Source organism: Giraffa tippelskirchi, chromosome 3 (assembly GCF_054371585.1).
Source record: "Giraffa tippelskirchi isolate mGirTip1 chromosome 3, T2T-mGirTip1v1.2.pri, whole genome shotgun sequence".
In the NCBI taxonomy this organism is placed as follows: Eukaryota; Metazoa; Chordata; class Mammalia; order Artiodactyla; family Giraffidae; genus Giraffa; species Giraffa tippelskirchi.
The window spans coordinates 184856861-184881576 of NC_137277.1; the positions used below are offsets into that span (position 1 = coordinate 184856861).

The 24716-nt window shown below is 48.4% G+C and overlaps 1 protein-coding gene across 3 annotated transcripts in view; it reads right to left on the reverse strand.

Moving 5' to 3' along the window:
• NCMAP (non-compact myelin associated protein) overlaps window positions 1-24111 on the reverse strand; it is a 47122-nt gene extending 23011 nt beyond the window's left edge. The window contains exons 1-2 of one of the 3 annotated variants that reach the window (XM_081586748.1): window positions 24055-24111; window positions 8112-8232 (exon numbers count right to left, since the gene is read on the reverse strand). The gene's annotated coding sequence lies outside the window, so the exon portion shown is untranslated. Of the gene's footprint in view, window positions 1-8111; window positions 8233-23932 lie in introns of all 3 variants that reach the window. The other 2 variants (XM_081586747.1, XM_081586750.1) reach the window with 2 other exon arrangements.
• Between the last annotated feature and the right edge of the window lie 605 nt (window positions 24112-24716).

Sequence of the window (24716 nt, forward strand, 5' to 3'; positions counted from 1 at the left end):
ACCTTTTGCAAGGGCTTGGCTAACCTTCAGGTCTTTGTCATGAAGGAGTTAAGGGTGAGCTCTGTCTGCAGCATCTGCACTTGACTACAGAACCAGAGGAAACCTAGTGCTGTGGAGCCCTGTTATCTCCCTTTGCGTCTCAAAGTCCCAGGCTATGGCGCTCACGGCCTCACCGGTTCAGCAGGCTCCCCACCCAAACCCCACCCGTGAGGCCTGACGTGGGAGGGCAGCGTCCCTGGGCTGGAAGTTAGGAGTCCCGGGTTCGAGTCTTCCCTCTGTTACTGCTGTGCTGTGTCACCTTGGGCAAGTCACCTGTCCTGTCTGCACCTCGGTTTGCTCTCTTGCAAAGGGCGCGGGCTGGGACGGTGACCTCCCTCTCACGCTCGCTCCATCCTGTGGCTCTCCCGCCTCCCCAGTTTGGTTCAGGACACAGCCCCCCTCCACCCTCCCCAAGGCTCGCCTGCCTCCCACACCTTCCATTCCAGAAGGAACAGCCCTCCCCTTTCCTGTCTGTGCAGGGGGGCCTGGCAGACGCTGGGCAGCAGACAGGGACGGGAGGTGCGGGAACAATCCCGGCCATTCAAGCCGCCCGCGCCTGCAGGGAGCGCTGGCCCGCAGCCAGTCACCACGGCCCCGAGATACAGAGGGGCGTTTGTCCGGGGGACCCAGGTTTGCATCTGAACCTTTGCACTCTCTTCTCCCTCCCTCTCAGGTGGCAGCTTTGCTAGGAGGTGGGATGTGGGCAGCTCCTCTATGGGCTGGGAAACCAGACAGGAGGAGGGAGGTGGCAAGAAGGGCAGGGTGCCCACAGTGAGGGCAGAGGGTGGGCACAGTGCGGGGTACAGGGGCTGTAGGGAGGGGCACAGGAGGAGGGTTCCCCACCCTCACTGACTACGAGGAAAGGACCCGGTGAGCAAGGGGTTCCCTTCTCCTCAGGCCTCAGTTTCCTCCGCTTTCATATGGGGCCGGATGACCTCCCTGGTGGTTCAGTGGTTCAGACCACCTTCCAATGCAGGGGGATGTGGGTTGGATCCCGGCGAGAGAAGCTAAGATCCCTCATGCTTTGTGGCCAAAAAAACAGAACATAAAACAGAAGCAATATTGTAACATATTCAATAAAGGCTTTAAAAAAATGGCCCACATGGGGAAAAAAAACACCTTAAAAAATAAAACGGGGTTGAAAATTCCCTGGCAGTCCAGTGGTGAGGACTCCACATTTTCACTGCTGAGGGTGTGGGTTTGACCCCTGATCAGGGAACTAAGATCCCATAAGCTGAATGGTGCAGCTAAAAAAAAAAAACCTTGGGACTAATTATCCCACCGTTATGCTATAAATCAAATAAGATGATGAACTTGCAAAGCGCGTGGTCTAGGGAAGAAAAGCATTTGGACTCAGGTGGACCTGTGTTCAAATCCCACCTCTGTCACATCTAAGTTGTGGGCAACTTATTTACCCTCCAGGAGTCTCATCTTCCTCATCTCAGGGAGAAAAAAAGATGTGTGTGCCGCCAGACCAGATCATAAGGATCAAATAAGAACCAACAGGAAGTACCCTGCCCAGGATATGCGGTTGAATAAATGAAGACTTGGTGAGGGCTGCGGTGTGGCTTTTGCAGGCTGTTTCCACCATAATAAAGTTTCATGGGCTTTAAACATTTTATTTTTTCTGAAGTGAGATTTGCTTCTGCCCTAAAATGGATTCCCACCCCCCTCCCAATTTTAAAAGAAATTAAAACATTTAGATGACCTTGTGTCTGTTATGCCCAGTGGGTAAGTCGGCCTGGTATTGGGTCAGGGTCCTGGCAGGGCTGCCCTGTCCCGGGAAGGGCCTCCAGTGCCATCTCTGAAGCAGCTCTAGTGGGTCACTCATGCCTACCCCCCGCCCCCCAGAGCTGAGCCCACGGGCCTTCGTTTTTGCCATTATCTTTGTTTCAATGCGATATGAGCCCTTTTGCCCGTGGCTGACGGGCCCCAGGAGCTCAGCAGGTGTGGCAGCAGGGAGAGTCCAGAGGCCCTGGATGTGTAAGTCAGCCTGGCTTTCAAGGAGCTGGGCTTGGGGGTGATGGGCACTTACCACTCATGGTCACCACTGCTTCCTTTCGGGACCACCTCTGTGTCTAGCACTGTACTTGGGGCTTCACATTCATAAATCTCCTTTACCCCTCATCACACCCATTCTGCTTGATACCCAAGGAAACTGAGGCTCAGAGAGGTCAAGCAATTCACCCAAAGTTACAGAGCAGAGTAAGGATCCAGTCTTCAACTTCCCAATCCAGGAGGCCTCCTGGTACCTACCCCGCCATCTTTGAAGAGTCAGCGGGAACATGGAAGAGGCTTGGAGGGTGTGCAGAACATGGCAAGGCAGTGTGAGTCTGGGGTCCAAGAAAATACAAAAATGAGCAGGAGAGCGGTGCTGGGAAGGGTGTGAGAGGTGTGTCAGGGGCTGAGTGCGCCAGGGACACCTGGGTCCTCCCAGGGGTGGTGGGCAGAGCAGGGGAAGGGGGCAGGACCAGTGTGCCAGCTTTTGCCTCTGTGTTGATTTCTTGAGCTGGCAAGAAACTCCGCCAGGCAGGGCTACTGCAAGACATGCCTTTATTTTCTCACTGAACTGTGGAGGACTGCACCTGTGTACCCACAAAGCATGGCAGATCCTGTGCTGTGCAGGGAGCACCACCCCTGAAAAAGGAGCTCAGAGTCACCGAGCAGGCTTTTGGGCTGGGGGCTCTGGCCCTGACGTTCGCCAGAGGAGGGAGATTTCTGTTGGGGGCAGGGCGCCTGTCTCCACCCAGTCACACCACAGCCAGGGGAATGGGGTATGCCCTGAGTGTGACCTTTCTACCCAGAGCCGACAGGTTAGAGAGGGCCCACTCCACTCAAAAACCATCAGCTAGGGACTTCCCTGGCGGTCCAGTGGTTAAGACTCTTTGCTCTCGATGCAGGGGGCGCGAGTTTGATCCCTGGTCAAGGAACTAAGATCCTGCATGCCACACAGTACAATCAGGAAAAAAAAAAAAAAACATCAGCTGTACGGCCACCCCAGAGAGCAAGCTTTCTAGAAACAAATCTGACCCTGGTCACCTCTGCCTAGACCTTCAGTGACACCTCACCAGCTAAGATGAATGAGGCCCGAACCCCTCAGCATGTAGACCCACGCTCAAAAATGTGGCTACAGGTGGCTACGGAGTCCTTGAAATGTGGCTGGTCTAAATTGAGATGTGTTGTATGTGTAACATATCTGTGGGACCTCAAAGACTTAGCATATAATAAAAGAGCTAAGTAATTTATATCTTGTTTATCTTAGTAAGTTAAAAAAATTTGATTAGATGTTTGATAATATTGGGATTGTTATTGCTGTTCAGTCGCTAAGTCGTGTCCCACACTTTGGATCCCGTGGACTGCACCACGCCAGGCTCCTGCGTCCTCCACTATCTCCCGGGGTTTGCTCAAATTCATGTCCATTGAGTCGGTGATGCTATCTAACCATCTCATCCTCTGTCACCCCTTTCTCCTTTTGCCTTCAGTCTTTCCCAATGAGTCATAGACCCTTCGCATATATTGGGTCAAAGAAAATATATTATCAAAATTTAATCTGTTTCTTTTTACTTTTTTAATGTGGCTACATTTAAAATTACGTATGTGGCTCATAATGTACTGAACAACACTTATTTATACTCTGTCCTCTCTTTGCTGCCTCTCCTACCCACGTTAGCTTATTCATTTGTTCTTTTTTTTCCCTTCTTTTTTGGCTATACCACATTGGTTGTTAGTTCCCCAACCAGGGATTGAACATGGGACCTTGACCGTGAATGCATGGAGTCCTAACCAGTGGACCACCTGGGGAGTCCCCATTTGTTCATTTCTTCATGCATGTATTCATTCAGTAAATATTCACTAATCGTCTGCTATATGCTAAACACCAGAGGCAACGAGGAACAATATAGGCCTGGCATTTGTGCTCACATAGAGCTTATGAACTATACTTGTGTCCTACACACTCTTGAGAGTCCCTTGGACTGCAAGAAGCTCAAACAAGTCAATCCTAAAGGAAATCAACCCTGAATATTCATTGGAAGGACTGATGCTGAAGCTGAAGCTCCAATACTTGGGGCACCTGTTGTGAAGGACTAACTCATTGGAAAAGACCTTGATGCTGGGGAAGATTGAAGGCAGGAAGAGAAGGGGACCACAGAGGATGAGATGATTGGATGGCATCACTGACTCAAGGGACATGAGTTTGAGCAAGCTCCAGGAGATGGTGAAGGACAGGGAAGCCTGGCGTGTTGCAGTCCATGGGGTTGCAAAGACTCGGACACGACTGAGCGACTGAACAATAACACACATATATCCCATAGCATTACTTGCTGCTGCTCATATTCATGCTTCTCTGTAAAATGACTTCTTAATCCTGTCTGCCTGGTGAACTCCTATTTATACTTCAAAGCCCAAACCTTCCAACACTTCAAGCATTTATGTCAAATATTTCAGTTAAAAAAAAAATTACCTCATACAGTTTGTTCACTCTCATCCCCAATCCCTGCTGGGGTTCTGAACTATGATTATGCAATTTTACCTTTGTGTCAGTTTAAATGTCATCACTCTAAGATGCTTACTTTCTCCCAACCCCAGGAATTATCTCACTTACCCTTTTTAACCTTCTTAGATCAACCACCAGCAGAAACTATCTTGTTTGTGACCTATCCAACCCTCCAGACCCTAAGATCTGTGAGAGCAGGCACTTGTCTTTGTTGTTCAGAGATGACATCCCAGTGCCTAACACAGTCTTCGGCACCTAGTAGGCACTTAGATATTGAAGATGGGACTTTCCTGGTAGTCCAATGGTCAGGAATCCACTTGCCAATGCAGGGGACTCGGGTTCCATCCCTGATCTGGGAATTAAGATCCCGCATGCTGGAATGCAAACTGGTACAGCCACTATGGAAAACAGTGTGGAGATTCCTTAAAAAACTGGGAATAGAACTGCCATATGACCCAGCAATCCCACTTCTGGGCATACACACAGAGGAAACCAGAATTGAAAGAGACACATGTACCCCAATGTTCATTGCAACACTGTTTACAATAGCTAGGACATGGAAGCAACCCAGATGTCCATTGACAGATGAATGGATAAGGAAGTTGTGGTACATATACACAATGAAATATTACTCAGCTATAAAAGAACACATTTGAGTCAGTTCTAATGAGGTGGATGAAACTGGAGTCTATTATACAGAGTGAAGTAAGTCAGAAAGAGAAAGACAAATACTGTATATTAATGCATATATATGGAATTTAGAAAGATGGTAATGAAGATCCTATATGCAAGGCAGCAAAAGAAACACAGATGTAAGGAACAGACTTTTGGACTCCGTAGGAGAAGGCAAGGGTGGGATGATTTGAGAGAATAGCATTGAAACATGCATATCACCATATGTAAAACAGATGACCAGTGCAAATTCGATGCATGAAGCAGGGCGCTCAAAGCCGGTGCTCTGGGACGGGATGGGGGATGGGGTGGGGAGGGAGGTGGGAGGGAGGTTCAGGATGGGGGGACACATGTGCATCCGTGGCTGATTCATGTTGCTGTATGGCAAAACCCATCATAGTATTGTAAAGTAATTATCCTCCAATTAAAATAAATAAATAAATAGATAGATAAAAAGAGATCCCAGATGCTTCAGAGCAACTAAGCCCATGAGCCACAACAAAGACCCAGTGCATCCAAAAGGAAAACAAACAAACAAAAGGAAAAAGGAAGATGATGGCCTGCTGGCTATATCGTGCAGGGTGTTACAACAGAGGTTCTGGAGTTGGACCACTGGGTTTAAATCCTGCACTCAATTAGCCACTGTAGTCACCACCATCATCATCATCATTATATGTCTGCTTTCCCCCTCTTGAGGGCCTAGGCAGTGTCTTGGGCTTTGTCATGCCCCAGCACTTCACAGAATCTGGTCTCTTCCAGAGTTCCCCATGGCAGGAAGTGTCACTGCCACCCATGTAGCCTCTGAGGCCAGAAATCCACTAAAGTCATCGCCTGTCACCAGTCTGCCACCCCCATCACCAAGCCCTTTCAGATTTACCTTCATTTCCTACACATCTCCTTACTAATCTCCTCCAGCATCCCTATCCCTGCTGGGGTCCAGGCTTCTGTCTTCTCTCACCAGGATGCTGCCATCACTGCCCAACACACCAGGACTGCCTCTGCTCTGGGTCCCTGCAGTCCTCCACAGCAGCTGCAGTGATCTTTAAAAACCCCAAGTCTGCTTCACACTAGAATTTTACAATGGTCAGCAAGTCCTCTGTACAGGATCTGGATTCTGCAGAGCCCTCCAGTCTCCTCCCTGTCTGAGTTCTGCTCTGTCATTCTGTCCCCTTGTGGCCACAGGACCTTTGCATATGCCAGAGCACTCTTTCCTCACCTCCTGGCACTTCTGATACTTTAACCCAAACATCACTTCAAATTCCCATACTGTGCACCTTCACAGCACTTGGTGTTTAATAACTGCTGGCTGAACCAAAGCATCGAGCAAGGACCAAGCACAAGTCATAGGGTTTGAGCCTTCCCACCACAAGCGGCCACAAGTAACACAGATGTGACTCTAAGACACAGGCGGGTCGTGAATGCTAAGGAGCTCAGTGTGGCAGAGGGTGCTGAGCAGGGGACGAGAGAAAAGGGCAAGCTGCACAGAGGGGGAAAATTTGAGTGGCACCATGTGGTCATTAAACAAGTGTTAGTCACTCAGTCGTGTCCGACTCTGTGACCCCATGGACTGCTTTGTTCATGGAATTCTCCAGGCAAGAATACTGGAGTGGGTTGTCATTCCATTCTCCAGGGGATCTTCCCAACCTAGGGATCAAACCCAGGTCTCCTGCTTGGCAGACAGATTCTTTACCATCTGAGCCACCAGGGAAGCTAAACAAGGGTTTAATTAACATTAAACAAGGGTTTAATTAAATAAGGGCTTTGAGATCTGTATCTGAACCCCCGTATTTACTTGCCACCAAGTGCCAAATCCTCTGGGTACTTTTAGTCTATTTGACTGTCTCATCCACTCTAAGTGGAAACCACATTGCTGTTGAAAGTTTTTTACAGAGGAAACCACGGCCCAGAGAGATTAACTAACTGGTCTAAGGTCACCAACCAAGGTGGGATGTGAACTCAAGCAACGTGACTTCGGAGTCTGCTCCACGTTTCAAAGGCTTGACCGTTAGCATGAACAGTTGATCATTTACTCTGTGCCAAGAACTTTTCTAAGAAATTTACAAAGAAGCTTTCACTTGTATCATTTTTATTTACTTTTACTTCATTTCATCCCACTTTTTCTCCTTCTTCCAGGTCAGCTGGGTATCACTATCTCCATCTTACAAGTGAAGAAACTGTAGCCCAGAAAATTTAACTAAATTACCTGAGATCACACAGCCAGCAAAAGTGATGAAACTAGCTGGAGTTTCACTCTTTTAACTCTTTTCACAGTTCATTCTTTTAACTACTCCACTCCACACCTTCTGCTCTATGAAGGTGCATTATTATTATTTTGCTAGGATTTTGTCAGGTGGAGAAAGGAGGAGGGACATTGTAGCTGGGAAGAACAGTGGGCATGAAGACTGGGAGATGGGGGTGAGGATGAACACTTTAGAAAGGGAAGTGTGATACTGGGCAGGGGGTTGGGGCAGCGAGCAGGGTGGGGCTGGGAGGGTCCCAGCAAAGCGGAGCTGAGTGTCCAGGCAAGGTCAGAGTGGAGACTGAATGTGAGGCATATTTGGGGATTAAGCTATGGAAGAATCCCCTGCACAGGCAGAGCTAGCACACTTTGCTCTCTCCAGAATCCCCACGTCACAGATTCCACATGAGCTGTTTGAAAACGAGGAGCCTCAGAGCTCCTGACGTGGCTCTGCCAAGTGCCCTTTGGGAAGTTACTTAACCTCTCTGTGCCTCCATCCCTTTCCCGCAAAATGGAGGTAATAAACAGGACCTTCTTCATGAGGCAAAAATGAGGTTATGAATATAAAGCACCTGGCAGAGTGCTTGGAATAAAGCAGCCCTTTGAGATCTCATTTCTCTCCCTTCCCCAGCCTCTAGGAAGGTCTCCTCAAAGCCCCAGGCTCACCTGAATTGAGGCTAAAATCGGCTGGCTGAGAACCACCAAGGTCCCCTGGAGGCCCCAGGTCAGTATGATGAGGAAGAAGAGAGGTATCCAAAGTGTCAAGCTATCCAAAGCGCGTCCGAGACTGTGGAAAAATGAGTAATTATAATTTATGTCCTTCTCCTTCCTGCTGTGTCAACTCGGGGTTATATAACTGAACTTCTCTGTGAGGGAGCCCTTGGGGGCCTCCAGGAGGCAGGGTTGGAGGTGACATAAATAAATATTTCTCTGCTCTCTGCCCCAGGGCTTGGGCTCTGAGCAAACACCACAGCCTGAAAGGGAGGCCATGACAAGGAGGAAGCTGGGGGAGGTGAGTTCAGGGCTGCGAGTCAGGAGACCTGTGTTCCAGGCCCAGTCCTGACTGGAAGGACGTGGACATCAGGCGACCAGTGAGCTGGGAGGAGAGATTACTGTGTGATCTGGGGAATGCTGGGACCCTCGGGCAGGTCTTTCCAGCCTGCTCCCTGCATCCAGGCCTGGCATTCGAAGCCCTTCCCATCTCTCTCCTGTCTCCTCCCCCATTCCATCTTGGCACCCACACACCCCTAACCTTGGTTCTCTGGGACTACTGAGTCCCCCACAACCCCACAGGATTTGTCCCTCTCCTGGAAAGTCCTCCCCTTCCTGTGACATGGTGGTGTGGTGAAGGCGACAGAGGTGCGGGTTTAGAGTTAGACGTGGGCTTGAAGGAGAAGAGGAGGACAGAGGATGAGATGGTTGGATGGAGTCCCTGATGCAATGGACATGACTGACCTTGGGCAAACTCCGGAAGAGGGCGAGGGACAGGGGAGCTTGGCACGCTGCAGTCCATGGGGTTGCGAAGAGTCAGACACGACTTGATAACTGAACAACAATGGACTTGAAAATCTGACCTGAGTGTCTTTAGGCTTGTGACTTAACCTCTCTGAGCCTGTTTCCTCATCTGTAAACTAGACTTGGTGATTCCTGTCTTTTCCCTGGTTGCAATAATCAAATAAGATAATCATTGCTAATAATAAGTGGACTCATCTCTTTCATGCAGCCTCTATGTGTGCATGAATTCACTTCCCAAGGAGCTCATAAAATAGAAGGGAAGACAGACCTGTTTGCTAATTATAACACTTTCATGTGATAAGTGCTATAAGCAAAGTACCTATCAGGTGCTGGGAATTCTCAGAAAAGATCGACCTACTTGAGATCTGTGGGAAGGCTTTGGACAGAACCTGGAGGAGGAAACTAGTATTTATTAATGCCCACTATGCCTCAGGCTGAAGCTCCAATTGGCCACCTAATGTGAAGGCCAATGCGTTGGAAAAGACCCTGACGCTGGGAAAAACTGAAGGCAAAAGGAGAATGGGGCGGCAGAGGATGAGATGGTTAGATAACATCACCAAGTCAATGGACATGAATTTGAGCAAACTCCAGGAGACAGTGAAGGACAGAGGAGACTGGCATGCTGCAGTCCATGGGGTCACAAAGAGTCAGACATGACTTAGCGACTGAACAGCAGCAAGCATCAGTCACTCTCCTAGAGGCTTGAAAAGCATTGCTAAATGCCTTATGCATGCAAAAGCCGCACCAATGCCTGATTTATTTATACAATAAGGCTAAATACTTAGACTTGCACTTGTACCACAATTTTTTAGTCAAAACTCAGGACACTTGTCCTCAGTTTAGTTCAGTCGCTCAGTCGTGTCCAACTCTTTGCAACCCCATGGACTGCGGCATGCCAGGCAGGCTTCACTGTCCATCACCAACTCCCAGAGTTTACTCAAACTCATTTCTGTCGAGTCGGTGATGCCATCCAACCATCTCATCCTCTGTTGTCCCCTTCTCCTCCTGCTTTCAATCTTTCCCAGCATCAGGGTCTTTTCCAATGAGTCATTTACATCTTCACACCAGCTGGCCAAAGTTTTGGAGTTTCAGCTTCAACATCAGTCCTTCCAATGAGCATCCAGGACTGATCTCCTTTAGGATGGACTGGTTGGATCTCCCTGCAGTCCAAAGGACTCTCAAGAGTCTTCTCCAACACCACAGTTCAAACGCATCAATTCTTCGATGCTCAGTTTTCTTTATAGTCCAACTCTCACATCCATACATGACTACTGGAAAAACCATAGCCTTGACTAGACGGACCTTTGTTGGCAAAGTAATGTCTTTGCTTTTTAATATGCTGTCTAGGTTGGTCTCAGCTTTTCTTCCAAGGAAAGCGTCTTTTCATTTCATGGCTGCAGTCACCATCTGCAGTGATTTTGGAGTCCCCCAAAATAAAGTTTCTCACTGTTTCCCCGTCTATTTGCCATGATCTTAGTTTTCTGAATGTTGAGGTTTAGGCCAACATTTTCACTCTCCTCTTTCACATTCATCAAGAGGCTCTTTAGTTCTTCTTTGCTTTTTACCATAAGGGTGGTGTCATCTGCATATCTGAGGTTACTGATATTTCTCCTGGCAATCTTGATTCCAGCTTGTGCTTCATCCAGCCCGGCATTTCGCATGATGTACTCTGCATGTAAGTTAAATAAGCAGGGTGATGATATACAGCCTTGACATACTCCTTTCCCAATTTGGAACCAGTCTGTTGTTCCATGTCCAGTTCTAACTATTGCTTCTTGACCTGCATACAGATTTCTCAGGAGGCAGGTCAGGTGGTCTGGTATTCCCATCTCTTTCATAATTTTGCACAGTTTATTGTGATCCACACAGTCAAGTCAAAGGCTTTGGCATAGTCAATAAAGCAGAAGTAGATGTTTTTCTGGAATTCTCTTGCTTTTTTGGTCATCCAACAGATGTTGGCAATTTGATCTCTGGTTCCTCTGCCTTTTCTAAAGCCAGCTTCAACATCTGGAAGTTCACAGTTCACATACTGTTGAAGCCTGGCTTGGAGAATTTTGAGCATTACTTTGCTAGCTTGTAAGATGAGTGCAATTGTGTGGTGGTTTAAGCATTCTTTGGCATTGCCTTTCTTTGGGATTGGAATGAAAACTGACCTTTTTCCAGCCCTGTGACCACTGCTGAGTTTTCCAAATTTTCTGGCATATTGAGTGCAGCACTTTCACAGCATCATTTTTTAGGATTTGAAGTAGCTCAACTGGAATTCCATCACTTCCAACAGCTTTGTTTGTAGAGATGCTTCCTAAGGCCCACTTGACTTTGCATTCCAGGATGTCTGGCTCTAGGTGAGTGATCACACCATCGTGATTATCTGGATTGTGAAGATCTTTTTTGTACAGTTCTTCTGTGTATTCTTGTCACCTCTTCTTAATATCTTCTGCTTCTGTTAGGGCCATACCATTTTTGTCTTTTATTGTGCTCATCTTTGCATGAAATGTTCCCTTGGTATCTCTAATTTTCTTGAAGAGATCTCTAGTCTTTCCCATTCTAATGTTTTCCTCTATTTCCTTGCATTGATCATTGAGGAAGGCTTTCTTATCTCTCCTTGCTATTCTCTGGAACTCTGCGTTTAGATGGGTACATCTTTCCTTTTCTCCTTTGCCTTTCACTTCTTTTCCTTTTCTCAGCTATCTGTAAGGCCTCCTCAGACAGCCATTTTGCCTTTTCACATTTCTTTTTCTTGAGGATGGTCTTGATCCCTCCCTCCTGTGCAATATCACGAACCTCTGCCCATAGTTCTTCAGGCACTCTGTCTATCAGATCTAATCCCTTGAATCTATTTCTCATTTCCACTGTATAATCGTAAGGGATTTGATTTAGGTCATACCTGAATGGTCTAGTGGTTTTCCCTGCTTTCTTCAATTTAAGTCTGAGTTTGGCAATAAGGAGCTCATGATCTGAGCCACAGTCAGATCTTGTTTTTGCTGACTGTATAGAGCTTCTTCATCTTTGACTGCAAAGAATATAATCAGTCCAAAATCAGTATTGACCATCTGGTGATGTCCATGTGTAGAGTCTTCTCTTGTGTTGTTGGACGAGGGTGTTTGCTATGACCATTGTGTTCTCTTGGCAAAACTCTGTTAGCCTTTGACCCGCTTCATTTTGTACTCCAAAGCCAAGTTTGCCTGTTACTCCAGGTATCTCTTGACTTCCTACTTTTGCATTCCAGTCCCCTATAATGAAAAGGACATCTTTTTTGGGTGCTAGTTCTAGAAGGTCTTGTAGGCCTTCATAGAACTGTTCAACTTCAGCTTCTTCAGCATTACTGGTTGGGGCATAGACTTGGATTACTGTGATATTGAATGGTTTGCCTTGGAAATGAACAGAGATCATTCTGTCATTTTTGAGATTGCATCCAAGTACTGCATTTTGGATTCTTTTGTTGACTATGAGGGCTACTCCATTTCTTCTAAGGGATTCTTGCTCACAGTAGTAGATATAATGGTCATCTGAGTTAAATTCACCCATTCCAGTCCATTTTAGTTCACTGATTCCTAAAATGTCGATGTTCACTCTTGCCATCTCCTGTTTGACCACTTCCAATTTGCCTTGATTCATGGACCTAACATTCCAGGTTCCTATGCAATATCGTTCTTTACAGCATCGGACTTTACTTGCATCACCAGTCACATCCACAGCTGGGTATTGTTTTTGCTTTGGCTCCATCCCATCATTCTTCCTGGGGTTATTTCTCCACTGATCTCCATTAGCATACTGGGCACCTACCGACCTGGAGAGTTCATCTTTCAGTGTCCTATCTTTTTGCCTTTTCATTGTCCTGGCAAAGGATTTTGGGTCCACGAGGAGTCCAAGAGGAGAACTAGAAGCTATAGAATGAATGTAGAAATACCAGAATTCGCAGGATAGCCCAGTGGTTTATGAATCGTAGACTTATTTCCACAGTGCCTGGTCTGGTCATGCACTTGCCATACAATAATCGTCTAACAAGTGCTTAGTGGATTGAGGGCAGTGTGTACGTGTGTGTGTGTGTGTGTGTGTGTGTGTGTGTGTGTGTATTTTCCACTCCTTCATGCTGCTGGGATATTCTACTATAAAGGAACAGAAGCTACCAGCTGTCTTTCCCTAGGGATCCCTTGTTGGAGAAAAAATTGCTGAGACCTTGGCCTTCTGCATGGTTTCTCTCTTTTATTCCAATACCATCCATCTACTTGTGGCTGGTCACAGAATAAAGCCATCATTCTTTGCCTTATCACCCAAAGTCTTCCATGAACCTTTTCCAGTTTTATCCACCAGCATGTGTCTCCTCCCTTTCTTCCCAACCCTAGGCAGGGAATGCGTGACTTCCTGTCTCCTTAAACTCGCCCATGCCCCCTCTGTGCCTCCCACACTGGGAAGCTATTAGTAGCTGCACGGTATAACCCCACTGAAGAAGCGGAGTCTGTTTCTCCATCTGTTTCTCCACTCCCTTGAATCTAGGTGGGCCCCATGACTGCTGGGACCATCAGGATATGGCAGAAGCGACACTGGCTGTTGGGGTAAAGCCCTTCAGGGAGGCTTCTGCTTCCTGCCTCTCAGAATGCTTGCTCCTTCTTGGAACCCAGCTGACATGCTCTGAGAAGCTCCAGGTATGTGTAGAGGCCATGGGTAGATGTGCTAGTTGACAGCCCCAGCTGTACTCCCAACTGACAGCCACGTGTCACTAAGCTGCCACGTGAGTTAGCCACCATAGACACCCAGACCAGCTGAGCCCTGAGATGTGAATGTCAGGTGGAAACCACGTGTCAGACCCCAAGTGAGGACCTCTCCACTGAGTCCGCACAACCTATAGAGCCATCACGCCCCTGAGTCTTGGAGCAGTTGGTTACACAGGGCCAGATAATCAGCAGACTGGCCTTTTCTCCAGTGCCCTCTTCCCAATGCCACCCCAATCCAAACCTTCCTCTGTCATGACACCCGACTGTCTCCTCCCCAGAACACCTCTTCCACCTCTGACTACTTATAATAACTGTTTACACCAATCGTGATGGCTTGATATCCCTGGACTGACTTTCCTTTTAAAACATTAAAAAATAACCTGTAAACAGAAATGTTCTATTGTTTCTGAAAATGGAAAACTTGCCATCAATAGAAAGCAATGAAATAAATTAGATGAAACAGATCAATGTCATTCTAGCTGGACAGTGCTACCTCCCAAAGGGTCTGGGCCCAAGGCAGGTCCTCTTTTAAAAAAAGGAGTGAGTGTTGTAGCCAGACACTGAGATTCAGAATCCAGGTAGTTACAGCAGCCCAGCGTCTGGATCCCTGGATCACGTGACCGTGGTCGTGTGTCCTTAAATGCAGTAGTTCCACGAGCTTCCTGATTCCTTCACCTTCCTGACTGTGGCAGGTGCCAGAGCTCTCCAGTCTGCAGTGTTTTGGAAGCCTCCAGCCTTTCCAATAGTTTAAAGGAATACGGTGCATGAAATCCCTTCCTCCCCAAAATGCTGAGTTCCGTTTCTGTTTCTTGGGTTGACCCCAGACTTAAATACCCTGACCTCCGACAGCTCCTGCAGCAGCTCCTGGATTTGTTTCTTTTATTATTTAAGTAGTTCCTTCAGAGTACTTTCAATGTGGGTCTTTGTGTATTCCACCTTCTAAGGCTTTATTTGTCTAAGAATATTTTTAGTATGACCTCATGTTTGAATGATGATTTGGCTGCCTTTAAAATTCTGGATTGAAAGGGATCTCTTCTTTCAATTCTTAAAATAACATTATTCTTTGACTTCCTTGATCAAGTGTTGCTATTGAGATGTATAACATCAGTCTAAATCTTGGGCTTTGTAAGGGAGGATATTTCTCTCTGCCCTTCCTCTTTGTCTTTCAGATTTTCAGTTTTATCACGATATTTTGTGTGGATTTTCCTGCTGTTGTGACTCCATGAGTCCTTTCAGTCTGATTTCATTCATTTTCCTTTAATCCTGGAACACTTAATCTCTATTATTTCTTCGATTCTTCCTTATTCTCTATTTTTCATCTTCTGTCCTTTCAGGACACCTACTTCTACTCTCCGTCTCTCTTAGATTTTCTTTTTCATTTGTTATCTCTTTATTTTTTTCCTGCTTCCTTCTGGGACAGTTCTCAATCTGATTCTTCCTCTTTACTGCATGAACGCGTGCTAAGTTGCTTCAGTTGTGTCCGACTCTTTCTGGCCCTATGGACCATAGCCTGGAAAGGATTCTCTCTCCATGGGATTCTCTAGGGGAATACTGGCATGGGTTGCCATGCCCTCCTCCAGGGGATCTTCCTGACCCAGGGATCTGACCCACGTACGTCTCTTATGTCTCCTGCATTGGCAGGCAGGTTCTTTACCACTAGCACCACCTGGGAAATGTTAATTTAGTTGTATCCAACCGGATATTTATACCATCTATTGTGTCCTTTATTTTATTTTTTTTTCACTAAAAATTTGTTTTATTTTTTTTTTCACTAAAAATTTGTTTTATTTTCTTTTGCACAAGAGCTTGATTCAGAGTTGATTTGACAGCCATATTGGCCCAAGACGTATAATGAGGCGATGTGAAGCATTTCTGAATAAGGAAGTGGAGAAAGGAACAGGCTGAGAGATGGCAATGCCTCTTTTGTCGCTGGGGCACAGGGTCCAGCTGGATTGCAGAGCTGTGTTCTGTTTACGGAACGTGAGAACACAGCGCCTTCCTCTGTGGCGCTTCTGACCTGAGGCTAAGCAGAGGGGGGGCAAGGACTTCTGCCAGGTTGTGTCCTTTATTTTAAATAGTATATCTTTCACGGGCTTCCCTGGTGGCTCAGGGGTAAAGAATCCGCCTGAGAAGCGGGCATCACAGTTTGATCCCTGGGTCAGGAAGATCCCCTGGAGGAGGAAAGGGCAATCCAGTCCAGTCTTCTTGCCGAGAAAATCCCATGGACAGAGGACCCTGGTGGGCTTGCAGTCCACGGGGTAGCGAAAGAGTGGGACATGACGTAGCAGCTAACCAACAACAACGATAAGTTTCATAGCTAATCTTTTGCTTTGGTTCTCTCCTGTGACTTCTTGTTCTTGTATTAGTCTACAAAGGTCTTCCCTTATCTTTTTAAGTATTAATAAAATTATCATGCTTTACTTCAAAATCTTGGTCCATCTACTTCAATCATTCTGCTTCAGATGACATCCGCTGCTTGATTTACTGTCTTTTATAACAGTTGTACTTCTTAGGCATCTAATTATTTTGGTGAGTGAATTCAAGTTCCCCTGGGGGTACTTGCTCTCAGCCTGGTAATATGCCTTGCGGAAGAGCCAGAGGCACTAGGAAAAGAAAAAATGAGCCGGGGGCAGAGAGACACAGACTCCCTCAGCCACTCTCTTCTGGTTGGCACTTTGCCTGTGTGTCTGCCAGGCTTCATCTCTGAGTTCCAGGGAGCAGCAGCCTTGGCAGGAGGTCGACTCCTTCGGTGGGATTCTACAGACTGGGGTGGGGGGCGGGGTTGGAAGGGCATCGATGGGCAAGTGAATACCCAAGCCTTGGTCTGTTTTGATTGATTCCTCATCTTAGCAGGGCTTTGAGCTGCTCCAAGGACTTCCATGGTGACTTAGTGGTAAAGAACTTGCCTGCCAATGCAGGAGACTCAGATTCGATGCCTGGGTCAGGAAGATCCCCTGGAGAAGGAAATAGCAATCCACTCCAGCATTCTTGCCTGGGAAAACCCATGGACAGAGGAGCCTTGTGGGTTGCAGTCCATGGGGGTCACAAAATAGTCGGACATGTCTTAGCGACTAAAACAACAATAGAATCCCCCAGGGCTGTAGCTGCCGACTTCTGCACTACAGAGACAGGAGGCAGTGATTGTCCCAAGACAAGGAGCAGGGACCCAAAGCAGGTAAGTGTCCTTAGAGAACAGTGCAGAGGTCAGTCACTCATTCCACACTGAAAGTGTGTGTACCAAGGCACTGTGCTAGATGATGGGGGAGACCGTGGGATACGGTTCCTGCCGTCATGGCGTTCATGCTCTGACAACAGACTAACAGACTCAGCCTTGCTCCCTACTAAGGTCCCCATCCCGGCCCTGCCTTTCGAGCATCTCACTTAGTCTTTCTAAGCCTCGGTTTATTCATCTGCAAAATGGAGATGATAAAAAAATCTTCTTGCTTTTCTTTAATCAACATACCTCATGCTTAAAGATAACTAAATTTGTCAACCTTGATTCTAGATTCACCTTCTGCTACCTTTTCTCCTGGAGAACTGACAAGATATCTCATTTTCCCCCCACTCTCCCATAGGGTTAGGTTTTCAGGAGACAGTTCATGCCAAGTGATTACAAATGAAATCAAATGCCCAGCACACCAAGAGCTCTCAAAAATATGAATTGCTATTGTTATTATTACTATGACCAGTGACATTGTTTCTGGGGATTAGGTAGGAACATGCAGCTGCTTCTGTACAATAAATAAATCCTCTTTTGTCCTCTGGGCAAACCGGTTACCGTTAAGGTCTGAGACTGGAGAGAAGACCAACGTAGGGCATCTACAGTTTCCACAAAAGAGGACAGAGTGGACTTGGCTCTTGGAAAAGTTTGGTCAAGAAATAGTGAGGAAGGAGATAGGAGTTGGTGGGGAGGTGAGGAAATAAACCAAGTGACATTTTCCAGAAAGAACTACTAACACCACCACAGGCATTAGGAGTTTGGATAACTAGTCCCTTTTCTGCAGTTTCTTGCCTGATCTTTTTTTTTTTTTTCTTAATTGCTGAAGAGCAGTACAGGGAGGAGGTTAGGATTTCTTGGACTCTCAGCCTCGCTTCTGCCTAGCCTCAGGGCCTGCATCTCTCCAGGACCCAGGAGACCAAGTGCCCAGGGCTCACAAGACTTTTGCGAGCTCACAAAAAATGTTTCTCATTTCTTTCAAAATCAGAAGAAAATAGGAACTTTTAGGATGAAGAAAACGTTTTAATGTACCAATACAGTTATTAATATAACTTAATATTTTTTATGGAGGAAGGGGCCCACGAAGGCAAAATGGCATCCCCGGTTAGTTCTGTGACCACCAGCCCTCTGTGAACCTCAGCAGGGAGCAAGGGAAAACCACTCACTTCCTGGGCTGCCGTGGGTGGGAAAGGGACTGAGGCACGTGGAGCATTTAGTGCCATGTGGGCTCCAGCAAACCCTCAGCAAACAGGCATTAACTGTTAACCATTTATTTCCCTCTGAGACCTGAAGGCTAAAACCTTAGGAATATCTGAAGGAGAGTTAGGGGGTCAGGGATGGCAGCTGGGGGAACAAGTTACACAATTGCATTTTTAATTTTTTATTCATTTATTTTTATTTATTTTTTGGCCATGAGGTGCAGCATGTGGGATCTTAGTTCCCCAACCAAGGATCAAACCCATGCCCCCTGCATGGGGAGAGTGGAGTTTTAACTACTTGTGAACCACCAGGGAAGTCCTCATAGGATTAATTTTTTTTCTGTGCCATGGGACATGTGGGATCTTAGTTCCTCAACCAGGGGTCAAACCCATGCCCCCTGCATTGGAAGCACAGTGACTTAACCACCAGACCACCAGGAAAGTCCCACACTATTGCTTTTTATTGCACAGCAGACTGAAAGAGATGATCCCCGGTGGAGGAACAGATGGAAGTTGCAGAAGGTCAGGCGCCATGTGCTGGGGGCTCTGCAAGAAACCAGACACACTGCAGGAAAAAGAAGTCTCTCTGAACTTCCAGCACAGGCTAGAGGCAGGTGTTAGTCTTGGAGAATGAGTGAGTGACTGAGTGAATGAATGAATGCTGAGCGAACTGTGGAAGAATTGAAACACCCTGATGCTCGTTGGCCCAAACAGCTGACTCAGTAGGTCCCAAGACACAAGCTTCTCTGAAGGGGAAGGGAAACTCATCTTTATAAGTGAGGGCCTTGGATAGCATCCCCTTTAATAAATTGGGAAACCGAGGCTCAGGGAGGTGATGTGGCTTGAACAAAATCCCACAGCTCTAAAACTGAGGCCTCCCTCTCCGCTCTGCGCCCCATCCTCCCTGCTGGCTGAGGCTTCCCTGGCCATCCAGGGTCTGCACGGACCCCTGACATGCCAGGAGCTTCCAACACCGCCCCCTCCACCTCCTCGAGCCACCCACTGGGTATCATAGGACCTGGCAGCCCTGCTGAGGGCCCCAGCTGCTCAGGAGTGTCCGGCCCAGGCAGGAGGCCCCTCACTACAGGCCTGGAAGCTGGCTGAAGAACAGGCCTCTCCTGTCTTTAGAGATCGGCACACCCCCTTTTCCTTCCTTAGGCCAAACTTCAGCCACCACCCCCAGGAGCTTCAGACCACAGGAGAGGTTCCAGCCCAGCTGCCACGCTCTGGCCCTACCTCTCAACCGTACTGACACCCAGCCCTGCTGAGGAATCCATGGAGGCTTGCTGACTGGCAGGTTCTGGCCTTGGCTCGGTTCCCTTTCTCCCTTCCTGCCTCCTCCTGTCCACAGAGGACCTATCGTCCTGATGAGGAACTCCTTTGAAAGAAGACAAAGCGGGATCCACCCTGCCAGATCCCGAAGCAAAGAGTGGGATGTCAGAAACCCAGATGCCAATGACTGCATCAGGAGGCCGGATGGATGGAGATGCAGAAACCGATAGGGCAGTGCGCTCGGTGCTTGGAGGTGGTCCAGGAGAAACAAACCCACCGCTGATTCTGGGCTGCCTGCAGAGGCCTGGCGTGGCAGCCCGCAGGGTACACCCCAGCACAGCCACTGCTTGGCCAGCAATACCTAGCCCAGGTTAGAGAGGTTCTTGCTTTGGATTATTTTTCTCCAATATCAAACATACCTCTTTTACAAACTAAATTGAACATGTATATTTTGGGGTCTTTATTTTCAACATATATGAGGTTTTTTTTTCTTCTTCTTAATTAAAAGGGTTTACTGAGCAACTAAAATCCACTTTACCTTTCCTTTTTTAACCTTCCATTCTATTTTATTGGAAGACTGGAAAGTAAAGGGAAGTGTTGTAGTATTCAGATTCCCAGAGAATCTCCCAGCCCACTATAGTGACAAAGCGCTTGGATAAGGAGACTTGAAGTCCCCCTAACAGTTCTTCACTGGGTGTATCTCATCCTTTCTGGACTCCAGTTTCCTCACCTGAAGGAGCCCTCTCTTACCTTTGAGGGTTCCTGTAGCATCTACTTCTGCTCTATTGACTATGCCAAAGCCTTTGACTGTGTGGATCACAACAAACTGTGGAAAATTCTTCAAGAGATAGGAATACCAGATCACCCGACCTGCCTCCTGAGAAATCTGTATGCAGGTCAAGAAGCAACAGTTAGAACTGGACATGGAACAACAGGCTGGTTCCAAATAGGGAAAGGAGTACGTCAAGGCTGTATTTTGTCACCCTGCTTATTTAACTTATATGCAGAGTACATCATGAGAAACGCTGGGCTGGAGGAAGCACAGGCTGGAATCAAGATTGCTGGAAGAAATATCAATAACCTCAGATATGCAGATGATACCACCCTTATGGCAGAAAGTGAAGAAGAACTAAAGAGCCTCTTGATGAAAGTGAAAGAGGAGAGTGAAAAAGTTGGCTTAAAGCTCAGTATTCAGAAAACTAAGATTTGGCATCTGGTCCCATCACTTCATGGCAAATAGATGGGGAAACAGTGACAGATTTTATCTTTTTGGGCTCCAAAATCACTGCAGATGGTGACAGCAGCCATGAAATTAAAAGATGCTTACTTCTTGGAAGAAAAGTTATGGCCAACCTAGACAGCATATTAAAAAGCAGAGACGTTACTTTGCCAACAAAGGTCCATCTAGTCAAAGCTATGGTTTTTCCAGTAGTCATGGACGGATGTGAGAGCTGGACTATAAAGAAAGCTGGCCGCTGAAGAACTGATGCTTTTGAACTGTGGTGTTGGAGAAGACTCTTGAGATTCCCTTGGATTCCAAGGAGATCCAACCAGTCCATCCTAAAAGAAATCAGTCCTGAATATTCATCAGAAGGACTGATGCTGAAGCTGAAACTCCAATACTTTGGCCACCTGATGCGAAGAACTGACTCATTGGAAAAGACCCCGATGCTGGGAAAGATTGAAGGTGGGAGGAGAAGGGGACGACAGAGGATGAGACGGTTGGATGGCATCACTGACTCCATGGACGTGAGTTTGAGTAAACTCCGGGAGTTGGTGATGGACAGGGAGGCCTGGCGTGCTACAGTCCATGGGGTTGCAAAGAGTCAGACACGGCTGAGTGACTGAACTGAACTGTAGCTCCTATACCCTGTGATCCTGCAGGATGGGAATCAGACTGGATGTTGCTTTCCTTCTCTCGGAGTCTAGGGGGTCTTTAGGGCGCTGACTATCAGGCTGGGAGAAGCAGCACCGTGCCCAGGCCTGTCCCTGAGGTGTAAATTCTACCAGCAGGGGTTTCTTCCCTTAGAAAATATCCTGGTGGTGGCAGGCGAGAAGGCAGAGGCTCAGAACATGTGATGGGGGACATGCCCTTCAAGCTAGGGGGTGGGGATTGGATGGGAGTGAGGGCGGCAGTGGGGGGGTGGGTAGGAGGGGAGAACTTGGGGTGTCTGCATCACTTCTGTAAAGAGATGCTCTCCTTGGAGAATCAAAGCTCTCCTCTCAAAGCCAAGAGCCCCAGTCCTCAGCCTGGGTTCATGTATTCCACAGACATCCACTGAATGCCTGCTATGTGCGGGGCACTGTTGTAGGTGGGGATATGGTGAGAAAGGAGGCAGGCTTACTCCCTGAGTTTACAAGTCAGTGGGAAACACAGATATCAAATGATCATGAGCAACTATGGAAAGCACTAAGAGGAAATGCTTTGAACTTGGCTCTTTAGAAAGATACAGTGCTTCCCGTGTCCTCTTGAGGTGTTGGTCCGAATCTCTCACCTCCACTTCAGATCTCTGCTTTTCACGGACTCCTGGTCACCGCAGGGAGATGGAACCCTCAACAGGCTGCCTGCCAGGAGGTCAGACAGGCTGTAGGCTCCTCACTTGGCTAAGAGTGGTTCCACCTCGAGGACACAGCTCCCTCCCGGCCTGAGGCAGCAGTGGCCATGGTCCACAGGGGGTGATGAAGGACACGGGAACCAGCTGCAGGGATGAGCTTTGATTCCACTAGAGCAGATTTCCCCAGACACCCAGCACGTTCCCCTAGCCCAGCTCCCCATGAGCCTGGCTCAGCACACACACCCAGGAGTTGGCCCACCTGGCCCCACCCTGCCCTCTTCAGCTACCTCACCACCAGCCAGGAGACAGCAGGACCAGGTAAGGAAGGTCCCACTCCCATGAAGGGCTCACGGGAGCCCCTTTCCCGTCTCATCTTCCGTTCTCATCAAGCACCCGCAGTCCTTTGCTCTCTCTTGGCACCCCTGACCCCTGCAACTTGGGGATGGACACTTAGAGGATGTGAGAAAGGCATCTGACCTACCAAGAGTTCCAGCTGCTCCATCTGCTTCCATGTGGCCGCTAGGTCAGGATTCCAGGATTCTGTGTACCTTCCCCTACTCTGCACTCTGGCTGAGCTTATCACGTTACTCCCTCGCCCCCCTCAAGAAGGGGTGCCGTAAATCTGTTGCTTTGGGGTTACCTTAATCTGTTACACTGCTGCATCCACCAAGACCACCGTCTCCTACATCATACTCATCTGTTAGGGTCTGGCCATCTCTAAATTCACTATTTATGACTACTTGCCACATGCCAACTGTTGTACTACATACTCACTCATCGTTCATTCATTCAACAAATATGCAGTGAGACCTACTGTTCTTGGTGTTGTTTAGTCTCTAAGTCGTGTCTGGCTCTTTTGTGACCCCAGGGACTGGACCCCGCCAGGCTCCTCTGTCCGTGGGGCACCATATAATGGTGAACCAAAGAGCCATGGCCCCTGTCCCCAAGAAGCTACAGTGTGGTGGAAATTAATAGCTCATTTTTACTGAGTGCCTATAATATACAGACCTTGTCCCAAGCACTTTATAATGGACTATCTGACAATCTGTCAAAGAAATTGCTTTGTTTACGGAGTAAAGCAATCCACAGAGAAATGCAAAGTCCTGCCCAAGACTAAGTTATCCGCCGCCTAAGGGGCAAAGCAGGGATTCCAACGCCCAGGCTGACTGATTCCAAAGCAGCAGCTCTTTAGCACTATGCTTTCTTTCTTCATGGTTGTTGTTTCGTCCCTCAGTCGTGTCTGACTCTTTGTGACCCCATAGACTGTAGCCTGCCAGGCTCCTCCGTCCATGGGATTTCCCAGGCAGTCTTCTCCAGGGGATCTTCCCCCGCCCGGGGACTGAACCTATGTCTCCAGCCGCTCCTGCACTGGCAGACGCATACTTCACCACTAGCGCCACTCAATCCCACATCCTCCAAGGGACCCTCCCGACCCTCCTCCCAGACTAGAGGGATTCCTAGATCCTTCGAAGCCCACCTAGTAGATGACACACCCATGTCCTCCTCCTGACAGGTACCCAGACCACGGAACGTGTCCCCGCCTCCTTTCCCCGGAGCTGCTGAGTTGGCTGATCTGAACTAGAACCCTGGGTTCTTCCTCCTAGCTGTGGGTTTTCACTGCAGATCCTCCAAGAGGGGCCTCCGCACAGGGCCGACCCTTCCAGAAGCCAATGTCACAGATGAAGCCAACAGAGGTCCTGAGTGGTTTAAAATCTCTTCTACCTCCTGCCTGTCCGAGTCTCTTTTCTTCCGGGGAGTCTTGGTCCCTCCGCCGGAGGCTTAGTGAGGGAGGTGGGACAAGGAAACGATCGCCTGGCGGATGCTCGGAATAACACCCCCCAAATGCAGACTTCTCCGCGAGGGTCGAGCTTGCGACGCGTGCCCTATCCCCGTTTCCAAATCCCGAAAAAGAACCGACCTCCCTCTCCAATCGGACCACAGCCCACCGCCCTCGGGACGCAGACCCCAGGCACTCCCTCCAACGAATGGGGGCGGGTGGGACTTGGGGACCCCTCACCTTCCCTCTCCCGGCTCCCCTCGGAGGATCGCGGCCGGCAGGTGGACCGTGACCCGCTGCGCCCGAGCCGGACCGCCCGTGCCCCCGGAGACTCGGGGTCCCCCGCTTCCCTCGCCTCCTACCTGTTCGCGGGAGCCCCGCGCACCGGCCGCCGCCCCGCTCCGCCTCCCGCCAGCGCCGCAGAAGCCGCCCCGGCTCCGGCCGCCCCTGGATCCCGCCCCCGGCCCCGCCCCGTCGCGCGCAGGTGATCCCGGGAGGGGCCCCGTTGCCCCCTCGGTCCCTGCCTTGGGGGTGGCCCCACGGGCGCCAGACTGGGGGCACTGGCTGGGCGGCGCTTCCCCGCGTGTCCTCGCGCTTCTCCCGGCCCAGGTCCTTTTTGGGCTTCCATTTCGCCCACCCCCAGAACCTCGGTCCACCAAGGCCACTTCAGCCAGGGCCGAAAGGGAGAAGGAGCCTTACAAATATGCCAGGCTGGCTAGATGTGAACTGCAGGGAGTTTGTTAGGTATCTTTTTTCTTTTTTTTAAATAATATTTGTAGCCTTTAAAATATTTTTTATTGGAGTATAGTTGATTTATAGTTGATAAGCGACTTAGCAGTAGCATAGTTGATTTACAAAGTTGTGTTAGTTTTATTTATATAGCCAAGTGAATCAATTACACAAATAGACATGCTGTTGCTGCTAAGTCGCGTCAGTCGTGTCCGACTCTGTGCGACCCCATAGACGGCAGCCCACCAGGCTCCCCCGTCCCTGGGATTCTCCAGGCAAGAATACTGGAGTGGGT